Raw genomic sequence first — 15,697 nt, 5'->3', positions numbered from 1 at the left:
CAGCCGAGCATCACTGGATGAACATTTAGTGTTAACATTTCATCCAAAATAAAATCCTACCATCAATATAATATAAAGGGCCATTTACACAGACCCTGCAACAGACATTGGCCTCGATTGCACGATTACAACATCACACGTCACACATCATTTTGGGCATGCATGGTCACCCCTACCGGCGGCCCCCTCGTCTTGTGTATCATGCAGGGTTGCCAACCCTCCCTTAAAAGACGGAACCGTCCCATATTAAGGGACGTGCATTGTTCCGTATTATCATAGGAGTCAAAAATAGTGTTTTATTTGTACAACTAATGAATACTGCTATGGTGCTTTTCAACAATATCTAGGGGAACGCATTACCCCTACTCTTCTGCTTTCTGACCTTTCTGGGCTGACAGAACAATGACAATCCCGCAAACTTCTTTGGTCGAAGTACTGTGTCATTATGGTATCAGCAACCAACATAGAATGCTGGTGATTCTGTAAGACATTTGAGTGAAGCTTGAGTAAAAAGCATGTTCAAAATGATGATCATTTGTTTTCTTGTTCTTGTCTGTGTACTTTCTTTTCACTATTTGTATTATACTTTTGTTTTCTGTCAAATTTGTGTGCTTTTCCATATTATATTTGGAGTGATCATTTGCCAAACTGTTATTGCTGTGGAGACTTTGAAAAAAGTTAAACTTAAAAAAGGCATACAAACATACACAAACACACCCCCATACACACACAAAAGGATTGATGACCTCAAAGGTTAAATTATACAGTTTTAAAACCAGCATGACAGATGTAAATTTTATTCAAGTACTTTTTTGTATCAAAAATATATTTTCGCTAATTGTTTTTTCATGTGCTTATAGCACCTAATTAATTTAGGTCTGAGTAAAATTATTATATTACAATTATTAATATAAAAAAAAAAACACTTTTCATATATAAAAATAATTGAAGAGTGACGTTTATCAGGCCAGCCGGCTCTACCAATGAGTGGTCCTTATTTTTATTTCCAGGGAGTTGGCAACCCTCGTATCGTGTAGTGTGACACTTGGCTGTGTGGTGCCAATAGTGTACCGATATCACATTTTTCTTTTCATACTAATTACGGTAATTTCCCGAATATAACGCGCACTTTTTTCCCCAAAATCAACTTGTAAACTCATGGTGCGCATTATAAACGGGTACATGGATGGAGACAGAAATATATATGTATTACATATATATATAAACCGATTTTTTTTCATTGACACGGCCACGTTGTGTTGAAGAAACGTATGCGGCGACCCGTTGCCGACCATTACGGTACGTGACGTCACCGTTTTGTTTCGGTAATACTTCACTCTAATCGGCCGAATGATTTCGTCTGTGTTAAATTCTACTTTTTTCACTCTTCATAAAGAACAGAATTTAGTTTCTTGAACTCATTTGAGTCGACGTTTATTGCAGCTCCGCAATTCGGACCAAAACAAATGTAAGGACACACACTTCCTGTGTCCGTCAACTATATCGGTCCCTCGGGAAACTCAAACCCAAATAACAATAGTTCCTTTTGTTACAGTCGTGTTGACAGCTATGAGCTCTCACGGATTTCCGACTTACGTTCTCACTTTCCTTTTACCGTATCAATCCATGGAAGAAACATTTATTCATCATGAGGAAACGAGCAAGTTATACAGCAGCCTTTAAAAGAAAAGTCACATCTGTTTTATTTTCTCCTAGATTCTGGTAAGTTGAAGAAGTTGTCAAATCATATTATTACCGTAAATATTGTCAGTTTACGGTAATGTTTTGAACTACCAATGTGCTATGCTTGTGCTGTGTTTCACCAGTCAGTAAAATGACATCTCTGTATCTGTACACAAGCTCTGTTTTCTTCTAAAATTAGGGTGCGCGTTATAAACGGGTACAATAATTTTCCCTAGATTTTACAAGTAAATTTGGGGTGCGCATTATACACGGGTGCGCCTTATATTCGGGAAATTACGGTATTGCATATTCACATGAATGTACGTAAAGTAACTTCTATCATGGCTTGGTCAGACACTGTTTACCATTGGATACCATGACGTCGCTAAAAATCCAATCCATCTGAAACCCTCCTACTTCAAATGTATCGGACCGCTACTAGTGATAAACTAATTTAGGACAAGAAATACAAGCGTGTCGACAGCAAGCTCCTCAATCGATACAAAGTCCCCCAGAAATCCAGACATATAACAATTATTGGGCTGTGCGTCGGGTATGACGATGCAGGGAATCCGTGATCCGGGGCTTCACATTGTTTACTTTTTCGAAGCACCGTAAGGGCATGCATAAAAGTGTTTTCTTTTTTTAGAACATTTTGAGCCCTCACATTTTATGTACAGTGGGGCAAATAAGTATTTAGTCAACCACTAATTGGGCAAGTTCTCCTACTTGAAAAGATTAGAGAGGCCTGTAATTGTCAACATGGGTAAACCTCAACCATGAGAGACAGAATGTGAAAAAAAAAAAAAACAGAAAATCCCATTGTTTGATTTTTAAAGAATTTATTTCCAAAATAGAGTGGAAAATAAGTATTTGGTCACCTACAAACACGCAAGATTTCTGGCTGTCAAAGAGGTCTAACTCCTTCTAACGAGGTGTAACGAGGCTCCACTCGTTACCTGTATTAATGGCACCTGTTTTAACTCATTATCGGTATAAAAGACACCTGTCCACAACCTCCGTCAGTCACACTCCAAGCTCCACTTTGGCCAAGACCAAAGAGCTGTCGAAGGACACCAGAGACAAAATTGTAGACCTGCACCAGGCTGGGAAGACTGACTCTGCAATAGGTAAAACGCAAGCTGTAAAGAAATCAACTGTGGGACCAATTATTAGGAAATGGAAGACATACAAGACCACTGATAATCTCCCTCGAACTGGGGCACCATCCAAGATCTCACCCCGTGGCGTCAAAATGATAACAAGAACGGTGAGCAAAATCCCAGAACCACACCCGGGGCCCTAGTGAATGACCTACAGAGAGCTGGGACCACACTAACTTCTATCAGTAACATAATGCACCGCCAGGGACTCAAATCCTGCACTGCCAGATGTGTCCCCCTGCTGAAGAAAGTACACGTCCAGGTTCGCTAGAGAGCATTTGGATGATCCAGAAGAGGACTGGGAGACTGTGTTATGGTCAGATGAAACCAAAATAGAACTTTTTGATAGAAACACAGGTTCTCGTGTTTGGAGAAGAAAAAATACTGAATTGCATCCGAAGAACACCATACCCACTGTGAAGTATTGGGGTGGAAACATCATGCTTTGGGGCTGTTTTTCTGTAAAGGGACCAGGACGACAGGCCATGTATCGAGAAATTTTGAGTTAAAATCTCCTTCTGTCACAAAGGGCATTGAAGATGAGATGTGGCTCGGTCTTTCAGCATGACAATGATCCCAAACACACAGCCAGGGCAACAAAGGAGTGGCTTCGTAAGAAGCATTTCAAGGTCCTGGAGCGGCCTAGCCAGTCTCCAGGTCTCAACCCCATGGAAAATCTGTGGATGGAGTTGAAAGTCCGTGTTGCCCAATAACAGCCCCAAATCATCACTGCTCTAGAGGAGATTTGCATGGAGGAATGGGCCAAAATACCAGCAACAGTGTGTGAAAAGCTAGTGAAGAGTTACAGAAAACGTTTGGCCTCCATTATTGCCAACAAAGGGTACATAACAAAGTATTGAGATGAACTTTTGGCATTGACCAAATACTTATTTTCCACCGTGATTTTCAAATAAATTCTTTAAAAATCAAACAATGTGATTTTCCGGGGGGTTTTTTTTCCACATTCTGTCTCTCATGGTTGAGGTTTACCCATGTTGACAATTACAGGCCTCTTTAATATTTTCAAGTGGGAGAACTTGCACAATTAGTGGTTGACGAAATACTTATTTTCCCCACTGTATATTATTTCATATTTATATACATGTTTTAGCAAGTAGACAGGAGGAAATGGAGGCATGACTGCAGTCATGGACCAACATCAAAATGAAAGCCTTACCAATTACTGCTTCATGTTACGCATGATTTTTTGTTTGTTTGTTTGGGGGGTTTTTTAGCTTGCCAACATGTTTACGATATTCTTGTAGCGGTGAAAATAATATTCAAGATATTCCTTGACAAACCGAAAATACGTCACCATTACCATTTGCATTTTTTACTTGTTGTGTGTTAAAAAACTAGGCAATATTCAGACCAGGGGCAAAACTGGTGATGTACTGTAGTCCAGTCCTCTTGGGGCATGGGTGTCGCCAGACAAATTTCACTCGGACACGTACCCAAGTATTGATCTGCAGTGCCCCAGTATAAATTTCACCGGTAAAAAAAAATATTTAAAAAAAAAAAACAAAACACTTTGCCGTTTTAAGTCAACATGCATAATCTACGGCATGCACCTATTTAATATGGTCATATTACTCAATTATTATTATTATTATTCAATCCTTATACACAATCTGCACATAGCTCCTTAATATGGTAATTTATTCACGTAACATTGGTTGTGATGGGCATATTTTAGTTGACACTTCCACAAAGCACCTTCGGGACATATGCTGCGTTCATGTATGTCGGAAGTTCCCAAGTTGGAAAATCGTTCTGATGTGTTGTGAAGTAGTAATGCGGGATAAAAACATATTTGCTACAAAGAAGAGTAGCCTATTTTAATGCTCCAATGATACATAACGAGTTGAGTGACTGTTGGCACTTTTTATAGACACCATGTAATAGAGAATTATTTTTTTCAATTACTTCAAGAAGACGTGATTGCAGCATCAATATTACAGTGCGTGTGTCAATCATACAGTGGCCGATGCAAATTCTATTTGCCCACCTGCTTTACAGGTTAGTGCCCATAAACTGCCCATCCTTGTTCGTTTTTACCTCTGTGTTGACGTTTGTTTGGTCGCCTGTTCCCAGGAATTTTGAAACTAAATGGTGCAACTTTACTCTACGCATTAGGTAGCTAGCTGCGGTAAACTACTCTGTTCGCAAATTGAAGTAGCAGATTAGCTGCCGTCTTTTTGCTAATTGGCTATGAATACAAAGAAAATTAAATGCAGTTTGAGTGAGAGGCTCTCACTCAAGAGCATTGTCTAATATTGTGTTGATATGATGTGTTGTATTTGAACTGCATCAATACTGATGCTGTTTATTACTATTTTTTTACATGACCAAAATGAATAGAATCGGTCTGTATGAATGGATTGCCTATCGGTGGGATATAAACATTTTTTTTATGTGGGCTCATCATAATTTCCATATATAAACATATGTTTTTAAGCATTTTATTTGTTACAGCAGTCCCTGTGATCTGTAACAAGTTGTATTTTTTTTTTTTCTATTTGACTCAAACAGCCTTCATCTTGCAAATGGATATTTGAAAGTTATTTGCTCACAGCAAGAATAAATCAGCAAGAAAGAATGAGAGAGGTAAGCTAGGTAACCCACCTAACCAACATAAACCACTTTTAGGTCACAACCTAACAGTTGAGAAACACTGAATAATTCCATAACAGTTACAGTGATATATCCACATTTCTGTTCTGACAAATTAGAGCAGTAGAGTATAGGAAGAAGTGAAGGAGAGATGGAAGTTGATGAGCATGAGCAGAGGTGAACTGAATATCAACAAGGGATGTCCCAATTCGAATTTTGAATACTGATGGCTGAAAAACAAAAAAAACCATCCCTTTGTTACCAGAAACTTGTATAGGTAGGTGAGGACAGTTTTTAAAATAACGTATGGTGATACTGTGGCACTATGAAACAGTGTATGTAGCAGCTAGTCGGTCAATCGTCTGGAGTTGGCCCTCGAAAAATATTCCACTGATAAAATAATACCAATTATAAATTGCCTTTACTTTTGAGGAAATTAGGAATGTCATTTAAAAAAAAAAAAGGCTTCTTGATGATTGATATCTAGATTTTAAAAAAGGCAATTTTTTCCATGATGTATCGAATTGAACCGCTTTGTTTCCCTATATCATATAGTAGACGAACCATTGTGGCTTTAAATACAACCCCTAGCAAAAAGTATGGAACCACCAGTCACCAATCATGATGCTGGAACTTTGGTTTGGTGGTGTTCCAGTGAGATTTACAAGATGACTGCCTGAAGAAAACATCAAACATCTTTGTTTGTTTCTCATGATTCCATATTTTTTTTCCTCAGAATTGAGTGATTCCATATATATTTCCCTGCACTTGCTCTATAAAAGTAACATTTGCTAACCACCACAGTTTTTTATTAATTTATTTTAGTGTTTCTGAATGCTAAAGAGTTGCACTTTTGAACTAATTTATTATTTTTAAAGCTTTTTATCTGAGTTTGTTCTACATGATAAAATGTCTGAGTGAGTGCTCGTCCGAGACTGGTGATCCCATACTTTTTGCTAGGGCTTGTATATTGTTTTTGTATTGAATCACAAACCATGTATCTAGATGTATATAATGCCAAAGATTGTCCACCCAACCTATTGATGATTATGTTCTTTTTGCAACATTTACTCATTGGTCTTATGACACAGTAATAGGAAGCATTCAAATAAAGTGGAACCCAAAAATGAAACATATAGTCTTGTCTCTCACACTGAGAGGAATCTCTAGTCTGCTTGCTTTCACAGTTGTTGCTCTCTGCTCACCATAGATTCATTGGATTCTGTTACTTTTGTGCACGTGGGCGTTCTTGCGGTATGAAATAGCTAAGCCAAGGGATGGGCTTAGTGGGTCAAAACCGAATTACAATATAATACAGTGAGCTGTAAATGAATGAATTATTTTTAGATGCTAGATTTATGACCTGAAAGCTGCTGACCTGAATGAAGTGAAAAGGCAATTGGATTAGGACTGAGAGAGAAAAGGGGAATACGTAAGAGATATTATCGATTTCAAAGCATTCAGAATACTTCAGGAACAATCCTACTTTATTGTATTCAACCAGTAAAACTTATTCCACTGCATGACCTCCATTATCATGATTTACGAGCAAGTAGTGCAATAGTTGTGCCAAACAGATGCAAGATCTCTTATGTCTCACATGTGTTAATGGCATTTGCTCCTCTACAGAAACTTCTACAATCTCCCAAACATAAAAGTACTTTTAATTTTTGTTCTACTTTTACTTAATCATAATATCTACTTACTTTTCTAAGGGTGTGTGCAGTTAAAGATGAGAATTTGCCATCAACAAACATGAAGTGAAGCCTGTGTGTTTACATACTGTATGTTTGCATATTTATGAAATGATGTTGGTTAGTTATGAAACATCATAATTAACATGAAAGGAAAGTGAAGCCTGTGTGTTTAGATATGTTTGCATATTGATGAAATGGCGATGGTTAGTCTCTGCATTTGTACATGTCGTGGTATCTGGAGTATTTACTTAAGAAACTGGCTGTTTTACAGAGCAGATTTAACCCTATGTTTGAGGCCCTGTACAGTCATTCTTTAAATTGCATAAAAGAAGTCAACAGAGCTCTGTTATTCAAATGAAATTAACCAAAAGGTTTTCTATCTTATTTTGTACTTGACCTTAAACTAAAATTTTATTACAGTATATTGAGCAAAATATAATTTCCGGAATAGAAATTCACCTTGACATGAATATTTGGTGTTGCACACCACCCAGACAACAAAATCCCACACACAGCCTGGCAAGGTCTGCAAGAGGGGCAAGTTCTGACAAACTCAGTTATGATGTCTTAATAGGAACGTAAAGTTGCTGGAAACCGATGAGCTCGTGTGTTTGTACAGTTTGTCATACTGAAAGTGAAATATGCTTTCAGAAGTGATGTCGATCAAATAGCATCGCATGAGCAGTGTAAAGCCTGCTCCGGATCCTCCTGACAGATTTTCCAAGTTAGTTTCTATAATACAAAATCTGAGGATACCAAATCAACAAAATAGTAGTTCATAAAATAGCATTTACGTTCTAGAATGCCACAGCTAGAGCCAAAAACTACATTTTTGCAATAACTGTGGAGTATTTACTTTTAATATCCACTTATCCACCAGAAGTAGTCAATATTTTTGTGAGCACATGTATTTATTTATTTTTTTCTCTTAACTTGCGTACAGTATGCGGAACTGTATTGATTAGTGTGCCCATTACATGCTCATTGTAAAACATAATTAAATAACATTGTGGGCGACAGCAGCATATGCATTAAATAATACATAAAAGTATCCATTATCTGCCATCCGATATAAAAGAAAAAAACAGAAGCATCTACTGTTAGCTCTACACCATTACCAACCATACATTAGGAGTGATTTGGGCAACTTCCCAGAGGCATTTTTGCTAATTGTGCTCATCTCGTCCTGGAGGCTTTCAAAAATGCACTAAACACCCTGACGAGACTCTGCCCCCTGACCAAAGAGGAAATGTTATGGCCGTATTGCGGCCAGATCAATTAGCAAACAGAAGCACTTCAATTCCACAGGAAAAAAATGTCAGCTTCACGTTTCAAGCATTTCAACTTGAACCCTGCATGATATTGGCTTTTGCGTTGTCTGTCTTGTTTTCTTCAACCTCTAACTGCTGCTGTGTGTTTTTTTCTCACCAGCGTTCTCTAACCATCACAAAGAATAGACAAAATTGATTGGTGACGTCAACGCTGCAATTACAGGAAGTGAAAATGTAATGTGTAATGTTGTTGGGATGCCCTTTCCCGCTTCCACTCAATATTGTCATGTGTCTGTGGAAATTTATGTTCATTCACCCAGAAGAGTATTTGTGAGGTCATAGTGCACAGGGGGTGAGAATGGGGGCTGTCCTGGCTCACCATCTGTGCTCTATTTCATCCCAAATGTGATTGGGGTGAGTTAAGGAGGGGTTTTTTCACATGCATGCCAAATCTTTGGTTGGTAGGGCACATTCATATTGTATGAGAAAAGGGCCTTCCACAAATTGTTCCCACGAAGTTGAAAACAAAGATACTGCACAGGACCTTCAAGCACCCAGGCCTCTGGTAAAGGGCCCAAGCTTGAGATGAGCAGCCACTCCCACCTGATCAGGGGGAAATGAGAGGATATGGTCACCCTATAACGCCACCAACACAGGACTGTTTCGTGGAAACATGGCTTAAAGTTCCTGTGACAGCATAAATAAATCTTAAATAGCATTATTATGTGAATTAGAATCATTTTTTCAGAAGATTTGACTATATATAACAATTTGGCAAGCGCAAATGATGAGAAATTAGTTTTTTAATCTGCCGTTTAGCCCCACCTGACATTATAGCACTCTAGCGTCCCCAGCTGGAGGATGACGTCGGCAGGGTCACAATTTCATCTGATTTAGAATTCAGTCCATTGTGGGGGAAGATTCAGAACGAGGAAATTACGATGAAGAGAGCCGCAAAATGTCATTGTTTCAATCTCTCTCAATATTTTTACATGATATTCTTTTTATCGAAGTATTTTTCCCCATTTGCTAAATAAATGGTATGGTCATGACATATAAGACTTGTACTAAATGGAATATGAAATATTTAAATGCATTTATTCAGTACGACAGGGCAAAATTACTGCATAATGGTCAAAACTGTCAACTTCTTGCACCTCCCGAACGGTATTTTATGAGTTTGTCCGGCTTTTGTCATATCCCTGCCCCGGCTTCAGAGATGGAGGAAAGAGCATAAACAAAACAGGAGGCGTGACAGCTAGCCGACATTTTAACCCGAACCGAGCGGCATTTCCAAGTCTTATTCTCGCCTTTCGAAAACATAAATCACATAACTACCCCGGACATATCACACGGCGGCGGGGTTGATTGTCTTAACCAATCGGCCAACCCGGCAGCGAGCAAGTTACATCTCGTCTTTCCCCTGCTGTGGGCAGGAGCGCTCGTTGCCGGGGAGGAAACCGTAGAATGACTGCTGGACAAACGTCGTCGGAGGAGCACGTGGCTGCCCAAGCCAATCCCGAGGATAGTGGTCTATTGCCGGGCACACGAAGAGGGTAGAGGGGGCTGGAAGTAAGGACGATATGGAGAACGGCAGACAAGAGCGGGGAGCTGCACGGGCATAAGCCAAGCATAGCCCTCTCTTGGCGGGTATGCGAAGAGGACCGATTGGGGTATGCGACAAGCCGCTGGTCGTCGACCGAGTGGCCTTCTCGGTGGACAAGGAGTATTGTCAGCAACAAAATGCAGGCCACCTCCTTATTAAAGCGTGTGCCATGATCCCAGTATTTGACATAATACCAAACACGTAGTCTACTCACTTCCTCGTAAGTCCAATGCTCCCACAGTTGTCTACTTGTTTTGGCCAATCTCCGCGGTGAACAGGAACTTTTTGAAACCCAAAAGACTCACACGCCACTCCCTGGTGCAGCAACAAAAACCTGCAGCACATTTGCCTGACGTGATCCAAAAAAAATAAACTAATTAATCCGCAAAATCAACTGAATCCGCAGTCCATCTGCATGCTATAAAACAATGCTTTATTGTGAGATGCTGACTCGGTTGACGTCACATTCGCTTTCTTTCTCAATGTAGGAAGTCACACGGGATTAAAAAAATTGAATATATAAATCAATCACTTCCACACACATCCAAGCGGTCCATTTCATTCAGGAACATAAAATATCATATGAAATATGAAACATGCTTTTTGCTGTCATAAGCACTTTAATTAATTCATCAATGGTCGCCACTACAGTGAGGTAATGACTTTGACCACGCTGCGTAACAATATTCCATTGCCAATGCCATTTCAGAAAGGCAAGTCGTAACCTAACACCAAACCACTTGCATAATAGTGTGAAATAACACACACATCTAATATTAAGTTATGAGAGTGGAAACACTTAAACTACTAATAGAATTGCAAAAGATTGTCAAGAGATGGTAGAGCATAGTTCAACTTAAGACATTAAATGCAGGCCATGTAACAGGAACAAGTTTGGGTCATGTGTTGATGACTGCTCACTTGTAATGTGTTCTCATGATGGCCTCCACTTGTAATGACACTTTTACAAACAGGCATAAGTAGAGACCATAGAACTCCAGGCTTTTGTGATGAAAGTGCAGTAAACAGTGAACCTCACATTGTAAACTCTCGTGATGAATTATTTATCACAGAAGAGGTTATGTCATAACGTGTGTATGCACTTTGTGTTCTATTTGTATTGCTTGTCAGCCATAGAGAAGGTCGACACAGTATGCAAACCCAGGAACAGGCTTGGCAACATTCATCATGAGTGCCCACTAACAGGACGCAAATGAGGTAGCAGGTTATGTACCAATTAAGGCCTTGATTAAGCCCTTTATCTTGGGGCAGGGTTAAGATAAGAACTGTGGGGCAGAGAAGAATTGCGTTTGGCCAATAATTTCTCCCTGGGCAATCAGATGGGATTTTTGCAGACTGAGCTTCACTGTCCCCTCAACATCCCACGAGAGTGCTCACAGGATACAAGAATGAGGTATGATGGATTTTGATTCAGGCAAAAGATTGGCTGAATTTTGAGGTTTGATGTTCTTGGACAAGCGCCATGAAGATATTTGTAACTCAAATCTGTCAAATAACAGTCACTTAAAGTCACTCACAGCAGGGGGTGCTGAGGTACCTTTTCAGTTTTTCTCATCCAAAAACAGCCGTTTCGGTCCAAATTTGTCATGCTCGCACGTTTTCTCCATACATTGCATGCAATAGGCTATTATAAAGATAGCGTTCTAGTTTACCTTAAGTGTGTGTTGGAGTTTTTGTATTGGAAATAAAAGCGCACGTGTATTATAATGTGAATCTCTGCAGCTAGATGGCGCAATGACACACAAACACATTTGAAACCTTAAAGGTCCAATAAACTTCGGTTCAACACCCTCTTTTCACAAAACTAAAAGAAATTGCACACGAATATCCATCAGCACTCTGCACGGCAGCAGCTCAACAGCAATAACAAACAATAACATGGCTACAATGCAAGAATGTCACATCTAATTAAGAAACCAAAGGTAGACTTCCTTTCTGGACTCCACTATCATCAACTCAATTAAGATCAAATATATAAAGATTAATAAAGATCATATATATAATCATCTTCATTTTCAAACTTGAATTGAATTTTAGAAAATGTCATGGTTTTTTGAAAGAAAAAATCGCTAATTAGTTTTTTGCGCCATGTTAACGCCTCCTCTGTCTCCTCTTTCTCGTTATAAAAATAGCACCTTATTCACCGTGTCCCGGTAGCAAGTAAGGTGTCAGGTGGTGACCATGTTATTACCAAAAAAAAGCTTTTGTTCATAAACAATATATTTATTCCCTAAAGTTAAATACGGTATGTTTTTCCAATATACAGTATGTTATTTATTTTTGACAACAACAACAACAAAAAAGTCTGCCAAAACACACACCAACATCAGGAGGTGCTCTAGCAACATCAGCACCCCACTTCCCGTGCCACTGAGTTCTGTTGTAAGAGAAAGCTTTTTCCAGCTCCGTGGCCAAAGTGAAACATTTTCTTAGCTGCCATGACCTTGAAAAAGCAATTCATCCCTTTATAAGCTCAAGGCTGGACTACTGCATTGCCCTATATGTTTTCCTTCCCAAATCCTCTATTTGTCGTGTGCAACTCCTTCAAAATGCTGCTGCTTTTTAATTGGTAACCCCCGTGCTATCATCGCTCCACTGGCTTCCAGGTCATTTTAGAATTGATTTTAACTTTTACTGTTTGGTTTTAATTCTAAACATGGCCAGGCTACTTCTTATTTGTCTGATATTTTGACCCTCCATAACTCTAGTAGGGATTTTCGTTCTACCGGCCAGCTTCATGTCCAAGTTCCAAGGTCGAGACTTAAACAGTGGGGTGATTAAGCTTTGTGGTTGTTGCCCCCAGGTTGTGGAATAGCTCCCACTGAAATCCATACCATTACTAATGTAGGTCTTTTTAAAATACGGTTAAAGACCTGCTTTTTGAGACATGCTTTTTCTCCTGACTGAAGTAGCCTGTTTTTTTAAGGGTTATAATGTGTTCGGATTTCATCTGTTTTATTGTTTTATCTTTCTGTATTGACTTTTACCCCGATGCATTATTTTAGGGGTTTTTTCTCAATTTTATAGTATAGTACTTTCCTGCCATTTGTTTATCATATTTTGCTTTATTGTAAAGCACTTTGAGGACCTGTCAGGTTTTTGTAAAGAGCTATATAAATAAATTGGATTTGTTTGAAAGGAAGCAATTAGGGCTGTCAAAATTATCGTGTTAACGGGCGGTAATTAATTTTTTCAATTAATCACGTTAAAATATTTGACACATTTAACGCACATGCCCCGCTCAAACAGATTAAATGACAGCACAGTGTAATGTCCACTTGTTACTTGTGTTTTTTGGCGTTTTGTCACCCTCTGTTGGTGCTTAGGTCCGACGGATTTTACGGGTTTCAGCACCATGAGTGAGCATTGTGTAATTATTGACATCAACAATGGCGAGCTACTAGTTTATTTTTTGATTGAAAATTTTACAAATTTTATTAAAACGAAAACATTAAGAGGGGTTTTATTATAAAATTTCTATAACTTGTACTAACATTTATCTTTTCAAGAACTACAAGTCTTTCTATTAATGGATCGCTTTAAGAGAATGTTAATAATGTTAATAATGTTAATGCCATCTTGTTGATTTATTGTTATAATAAACAAATATAGTACTTATGTACCGTGTCTTGAATGTATATATCCGTCTTGTGTCTTATCTTTCCATTCCAACAATAATTTTAATAAACAAAGCGGATCCCAGTCTGTGAGTTCAATGTTTTGGTCTGATCCTTCTGTCAAGTGTGGAGTGAGGGTGTGAAGTGTGGGTAGAGTGAACCTGACAGGCGGGGAAGGTGAAACTTTAAAGAGCGTATGACACCAAAAAGCATGTTTATTTCATATTTCACGCGGTGTTTTATGCTCCTGAATGAAATGGACCGCTTGGATGTGTGTGGAAGCGATCGTTTTATGTATTCAGTTGTTTGTATCCCGCGCTATGAAAATGAGTGACTTCAGTCACGGCTTCAGTCCCAGGTTTAGGACAAATGCGAATGTGACGTCACCCGGGTAAGCATCTCACAATATAGCATTGCTTTATAGCATGCAGATGGACTTTGGATTCAGCTGATATTGCGGATTAATTCGTTTTTTTTTTCGCATCACGCCAGCCAAACAGCTGCAGGCTTTTGTAGCTGCACCAGGGAGAGGCGTGTAAGCCTTTTTGGGTTTCAGAAAGTTCCCGCTCACCCTGAGATCGGCCAAAACAAGTGTGCAACAACTGTGGATTTACAAGGAAGTGGGTAAACATTGTGTTTTTATTATATCAAATACTGGGATCATGGCACACGTTTTAATACGGAGGTGGCTTGCATTTTGTGGTTGATTGTCCACCGAAAACACCACTCAGCCGACGATCGGCGGCTTGTCACACACCCCCTGCTGGGAGACAGCTATACTCGCTTATTGCCCTCTTCGTGTGCCCAGTGTTCTGTCAAATTTTCAACCCCATCAGAAATTGCAATTTTGTGTTAAAAATAGCCGCGATTACAGCGATTACAAAGTAAACACTACAAACTTTCTCTAAAAAATTGATTATTTACTTACGTTTGATCATGGACGAACATGTAGAAAAGTTGTTCTCGGACACATTCTGCCATTTTAGCTGCACAACAACTGCACGTCGCTCTCTGTTTACGTCTTCACCGTGTAGTAAAGCATTATTTTACGCCATATTCATTTTGACCATGTGCCAGCTACGCGCTCCTCTGATGTCGGCCGTTTTTTCCGGCGGCACTCTCCAGCCGCTTCCCTGGCGAGCTCTACTGTCCATAGCAGGGGAACAAGCTGTAACTTGCTCACCGGCAGGCGGATTGCCGATCGGCGAAGACAATCGACAACCCTGCCGCCCTGTGACATGACCCATGCTAGTTTCGTGTAATTTTTCGCTTCGAAAAGCGAAAATAAGGCTTTGAGACGTCACTTGGTTCAGGTTAGCATGTCGGCTAGTTGTCACGCCTCTTGGTTTGTATACATTCTCCGAAGCCTGGGCAGGAAAATGACAAAAGCCTGTCTAACTATGGTGTCATAAAATATTGTTCGGGAGGTGCAACAATAAAGGTGAAGTTGACAGTTTTGAACATTATGGAGTAATTTTGCCCTGTCGTGCTGAATAAATGCATTTTTATTATTTCATATTCCATTTAGCACAAGACTGTTATTTGTCATGACTATACCATTTATTTAGCAATTGGGGGAGAATACTTCGAAACAATGACATTTTGCGGCTCTCTTTCTCGCATTTTCCTCTTTCCGAATAATTCCCCCCCAATGGGTTGAGTTCTAAATCAGATGAAACCATGACCCGGCCGACGTCATCCTCCTGTTGGGGACGCTTGAGCCCTATAATGGTAGAAGTGGCTAAACGGCGGATTAAGAGACTATTTTCCCGTCATTGCCAAATTGTTGTATATAGTCGAATTGTCTCAAAATATGTTTCTAATTAACATATCATACTATTTAAGACTTGTTTTTTTATCCTGTCGTACGCACTTTAATGTGGGAATGTTAAAATGACCAAACAATTCTTGACTGGAACAACTGTCAGTTATGAACTGTCATGTCAAATCAACTGTTTGCATAGACTATTGTGTGGTCTTTTAATACAACAGCCGAAGCGGATAATAGTGACATATGTGACAGTGA

This window comes from Corythoichthys intestinalis, chromosome 4, assembly GCF_030265065.1.
Source record: "Corythoichthys intestinalis isolate RoL2023-P3 chromosome 4, ASM3026506v1, whole genome shotgun sequence".
In the NCBI taxonomy this organism is placed as follows: domain Eukaryota; kingdom Metazoa; phylum Chordata; class Actinopteri; order Syngnathiformes; family Syngnathidae; genus Corythoichthys; species Corythoichthys intestinalis.
This window is presented reverse-complemented; position numbering follows the sequence as displayed.